This window comes from Tupaia chinensis, unplaced genomic scaffold (genome assembly GCF_000334495.1).
Source record: "Tupaia chinensis unplaced genomic scaffold, TupChi_1.0 Scaffold000422_1, whole genome shotgun sequence".
Taxonomy (NCBI): domain Eukaryota; kingdom Metazoa; phylum Chordata; class Mammalia; order Scandentia; family Tupaiidae; genus Tupaia; species Tupaia belangeri.
The window spans coordinates 2,118,750-2,124,187 of record NW_006159927.1 but is presented as its reverse complement, the minus strand read 5'-3'; the positions used below and the strand labels follow the sequence as shown (position 1 = coordinate 2,124,187).

The 5,438-nt window shown below is 49.6% G+C and overlaps 1 non-coding gene across 1 annotated transcript; it reads right to left on the bottom strand.

Moving 5' to 3' along the window:
• Nucleotides 1–3,626: 3,626 nt before the first annotated feature.
• Nucleotides 3,627–3,701, bottom strand: LOC114008961 (small nucleolar RNA SNORD45). Its single transcript, XR_003550448.1, has one exon. It is a non-coding gene; the product is annotated as a small nucleolar RNA SNORD45 (small nucleolar RNA).
• Nucleotides 3,702–5,438: the final 1,737 nt, after the last annotated feature.

The window sequence follows — 5,438 nt, the reverse complement described above, 5'->3', positions numbered from 1 at the left end:
GTGCCAGGAAACAGCACCGCCCCACCCTTGTCCTGCCACACTCAACATCAAAGGGACTGGGCACGGGCGTCATGTAAGCTCCTAGGCTGGGGGGGCGGCTGATGGCTAAGATGTGCCTGGCGATGGTCTGGCACCAAGAGCTGAGGAGAAGACCCACAAACAAGATGCGTGATCCAGAGCTCGGGGGAGACCTCAGTCACCACGGCGTAGACTGGGCCATGCTGGAGGGGGCCTGGACCAGACCATGAAACAGCAGTAGGAAGGAATCAAACTACAGCAAAAGCCAGACGAGCTGGGGGACCGGCAGATGGCATAGTGGTTACGTCACTGGACTCCCATATATCCTACTGTGATTCGAGTCCTGGACCCAGTGACTTAAAACTCACTCCAGGCACGTATGCATACATGTGTGCCTAAGATCCTGAGAGGAGAATGGAGGAGAAGGGATTGCAGTGTGGCCATCCCCTGGGGGGTTGATTCTTCGCTTTCTGTCTGTCTCTTTCTGTTTCTCTGGCCAGCGCACGCACCCTATAGAAAAAAAATATATCTCTGAAAAGAGAAAAGACAAAAAATTTTAAAAAGGTGGGTTGGGCTGAGGGTCGGCCCAGGGACAAGGAGTAAACAGCTTGGCCCTGAAGGACAAACCCAGGTGTCCAGGCCCTCCCGACGACAGGAAACCCCACATACCCCAGTGCGTTTCAAAGACCAGGCACCCGTCTGTGGGAGTGTTGGGTCCGAGGAAGGAAACAACCATCTATACTGCAGTCACCGTCACCTTCCCCTGAAGTCAGGGGGATCCCCACTTCCCAAAGGAGCCCTGGGAGTGGTCTGAGCCCCTCGTCCCAGTGGGACGAAGAGCTCTGGAGCCAGAGTTTCCACTGAGAGACTCAGCTGACCTACAGAGTCTGGGTAGCTCAGGAAGCCTGTCAGTAAAGTGAGGACAGGAACCAGCAGTTAGCGTAATGGCTATGTCGCTGGACTCCCACGTAGTCGACCGCGGTTCGAGTCCCGGACCTGGTGGCTTAAACTCACACTGGGCATGTGGGCGTGCGTGCCCAAGATCCCAAGAGGAGACTGGAGGAGAAGGGATTGCTGCATGGCCCACCCCTCTGGGGGGGTGATTTCTCGCTTTCTGTCTCCCTGTCTCTCTCTGTCTGGCAAGCGCACGTGCCCTATAGCAAAAACCTCTCCAAAAAATAAATAAATAAATAAATAAATAAAGTGAGGACCACCCCAGCAGCTTCTGGGGGCTGAGAGGGTGACATGAGAAATGAGTGTGAGCTACATAGCATGAGCTCAGTTAAAGCTGGCATGTGGAGGTGGGCCAGACAGATGGCCTGATCTGCACACTAGCTTCCTCAAAGACCTCCCCAGTTGCCTGGGCCTTCCGAGTCAAGTCTTAGCTCTTTCTCCTGGTCCTCCAGGGCACCCACACCTGGCCCACTCACCTTTCTTCAAGTTTGTTTATTTATTCCACGAGTGCAAGAGACAGGGAGAAGGTGAGAGAGACTGCACTCCCCACAGGGTCTCAGTGCCATGATCCACCCCAGGCTCTGCCAGCCATGGTCCATGGGCACATGTAAGCCCAGCGCTCTCAGGGACATCTCCAGACACGGACGAGGAACCTTCCCATGTGAGACTGCCTCACCGAGTGTCACATTCTACTGCTGCACCACTGTCTGGGCCTGAGACTAACTCACTTTGTTGTGGAGCACTCCTGCCCATTCAGGAATGACCAAGGGCAGGGTCTCGTCTTCTCTTCCACCAGACCCATCTCGCAGGAGGCAAGGACCACCTCTTCCTGGCACCAGGCCCTCAGGAATCTCTCAGGCATGTCTGTCAGATTGCACCCAGATTCTCCCAATAAGAACACAAAGCAGAACCATGGGGCCCAGCAGCTGGAGTGGAAGTTATGGTGGCTGGATCCCACATGGCCAACGGCCCAGTTCAAGTGCTGGACATGGCAGCTTGTGTGTATGTACGCCCAAATCCCAAGAGGAGAATGGAAAAGGGATTACAACATGCCTACCCCTGAGGGGGCTTTTTCACTTTCCTTCTCTCTCTCTCTCCCTCTCTCTCTCTGTCTCTCTCAGGCAAGCACATACACTCTATAGCCAAAGAAAGAACCAAGGAACCCCTCTGTGTAGCAAGAGCCTCCTCTGGCAGCAAGAGCGCCCCCTTACGGAGTAGGAGAGGAGAGCACAGACAATGTGGGGACCCGGCCCGCAGTTCTGCCGCATTCTGGGCAGAGGCCAATGGGGCCTGGTAAGGCAGGCACAGCCTTACCATGTGGGCCTGTTACTCTCCCTCCCTCCAGACTGGTTCTTCACACTGGGGGCCGTGGAGCATTCCAGTGCGTCCACTCACCTCCTCTGGGCCTCTGCCCTCCTCTCTCCCCAGCTGCAGGCTCAACCATGCACGGGTTCTCTTCCTTTCCCAGGCTGGGAACACATGGAAACGCTCAGGTTGAAACCCTCGTTTAACAGGCAAGAAGCATGATTTCCAGAGAAGAAGGGGCTTATTGAGATCATGCACCTGGTTCCAAATTACAGGAGAGAGCCAAGGCCTCCTGACCCCCAATCCATGGTCTTAGGGTGCCCTGGGGTGAGTCCCAAAGCCACTCCAGATAAACACAGATTTCAAGGAAGCAGCATCTTTCCATCAAACCCAGCGGCCCTCAGCCACTGGGCTCCCTGAGCGGGAATCGAGAGCAGCTGGCTGGCCCAGTTCCAGCGTGAGTAAGGAGAGATGAACCACCTACATCAGGAGTTAGTACGCCCTGCCCGAGGGCAGGGGGCTGGCGCCCATGACCACCAAGGTTCCAGTCCCTGCCAGGCCTGGGAGACAGGGCTCTGGAGCAGGAAAGGGGCAGCCGGGGTCATGGCGTATTGAGTAACAGCAGAAAATCCTGAAAGACAGATGTGAAAGCAACTGCCCTGCCAACCAAAAGTCCTGATTTCCTTTGGAAAACTTGGCAGTTGGGCCACCTCAGCGGTTGCCTGTCCTTCCCTGCACCCAGCCCACAGCGACCCACGGAAGGGCAGGGAGGAAGACCAGGCCGCTCCCAGCAAATCCTGGAAGGAAACTCCACGATGCCACAAAAGGAAAACGGCGGCTCACCGCACTGCTGGTCACTTTTTCATTTAATCATGTCTGAGGTGCATGTATTCTATTCCACACAAGTAAACTGGGAAGGAAAAAGTTATATATATAGTTTCCTACAGGGCATGTGCACTTGCTGGAGAGACAGAGCTAAAACTATTCCCCGGGAGGATGGCCACACTGCAATCCCTTCTTCTCCATTCTCCTCTCGGGATTTGGGGTATGCACACACATGCACCCAGCATGGTTTTTAAGCTGCTGGGTCCAGGACTCAAACTGCACAGTTGGCCACGTGGGATCCAGCTGCCTTAATCCCTATACCATCTGCTGCCCCTCCCTCTTACATGCTTATCATTGTGAGCTCATCAATCTCATCACCATTTCATGTCCTGCCCATATTGTATAACTAATATACATCTGAATTTTTTAAATTTAATTTCCCATTGCCAAGGAAATACTTGCAAGTTGGAGCTGACCAAAAAGAACGTAAAACATTAAAGTTTCCTCTTAGTCAAGATATTTTTCAGGTCTTGGAGTAATTCTAGAGCTAAAGTAGAATCAACTTTAGATTCTGAATACATACCAACTTGTCAGCAACTGGAAGAAAAAAAAATATATATATATATTTTTTTTTTTGGAAAGGTTTTTGCTATAGGGTATGTGCGCTCAGGGATGGCCATGCCGCAATCCATTCTCCTCTCGGGATCTTGGCACGCACACACATGCACCTGGCGTGAGTTTAAGCCACCAGGTCCAGGACTCAAACCACGGTCGACTATATGGGAGTCCAGTGACATAGCCATTATGCCAACTGCTGGTCCCCGGAAGAAAATATTCTAAATTTTAGGACTTTTCACTAGGTAGTAGAATTCAGCACAGTTCAGGTTTTGTTTTGTTTTTAATTTTTGCTATAGGGCACATGCGTTGGAGAGAGAGAGAGAGAGAGAGAAGGAAAGTGAAAAAGTACTTCCCAGTGAGGATGGCCATGCTGCAATCCCTTCTCTGTTCTCTTCTTCAGGATTTGGGGCATGCACACACACACATGCCCAGTGTGTTTTTTAAGCCAATGTGTCTGGGACTCAAACCGCACAGTCAACCACATGGGACTCAGTCACCTTAACCACCATGCCACCAGCTGTCCCACACAGTTTTAATATTGGGTGATTGGAAAAGTCATGACATTTTTTTCTATGTTTTTCTATGCAAAAACGCTCATGACTTTTGGACGACCCCATATTTATCTGTGTGTTTATGTCTACTTTTCAGTTTTACTTTTACGGAAATATACTACCCACACAATGAAAAGGTAATTTGAGAGGAACCAGCAAGTGACATGGTGGGTAAGGCACTGGGGCACTCCACATGGCTGACCACAGTTCAAGTCCCGGACCTGGTGGCTTGCTTTCTCACTTTCTCTCCCTCTCTCTCTCTCTCTTTCTCTCTCTCTCTCTGTCTCTCTCTGGTCAAATTAAAATAAATGAATAAATAAATAAAAATTTTTTAAAAAGTTATGAGAGACAAAGGCAGGAATAAGGGCAAGCAATGCCCTTAAATTGGGAACGACACCAAACTCAGCTCTACTTTAACCACTCGGAAATTGAACATTTTTATGATAACTGAAAGTACTACATTAAAGTCATCAAACAAACACTGCTGCCAATGTCACAAAAGGAGATTCAACCAAACAACGTGAGCCTCACAGAAGTTTGTAATGCCATCCCCGACACACTGCTGTGTGAAAAAATTAAAACTGAATTTGATGGGGCCAGCAGGTGGCATGGAGGTTAAGGTGCTGGACTCTCACAAGGCCATCCATGGTTCAAGTCCCAGACTTAACGGCTTCCTTTCTCACTTTTCCTGTCTTTGTCTTTCCCTGGCTAGCACATGTGCCCGATAGCAAATTTTAAAATAATAATAAATTAAATTAAATTTTAAAAAGCTGAATTTGATGAAACCTCTGGCTATAACTACCAATGGAGAGGATTCAGGGGACAAGGAACATGTTATACATTATAGGAAGCTCTCCTACAGGTAAAAAGAGACCCAGCTTCAACAAACACTGCACATAAGACAAATGAATATTAAAACTTAAGAAACTTAATCACCAATTTCATCAAGTGGACCTCATGTGGATTCTGATTTTCAATAGCCAAACACAATTTTTTGACATTTATGAAACAATTAGAAATTTAAACACTGAATGGATAATTATACTCTTAAGAAATTATTGCTGAGACCAGCAGGTGGCGTAATGGCTACATCGCTGGACTCCCACATAGTTGACCGCATTTTGAGTCCTGGACCGGTGGCTTAAAACTCACACCAGGAGCGTGTGT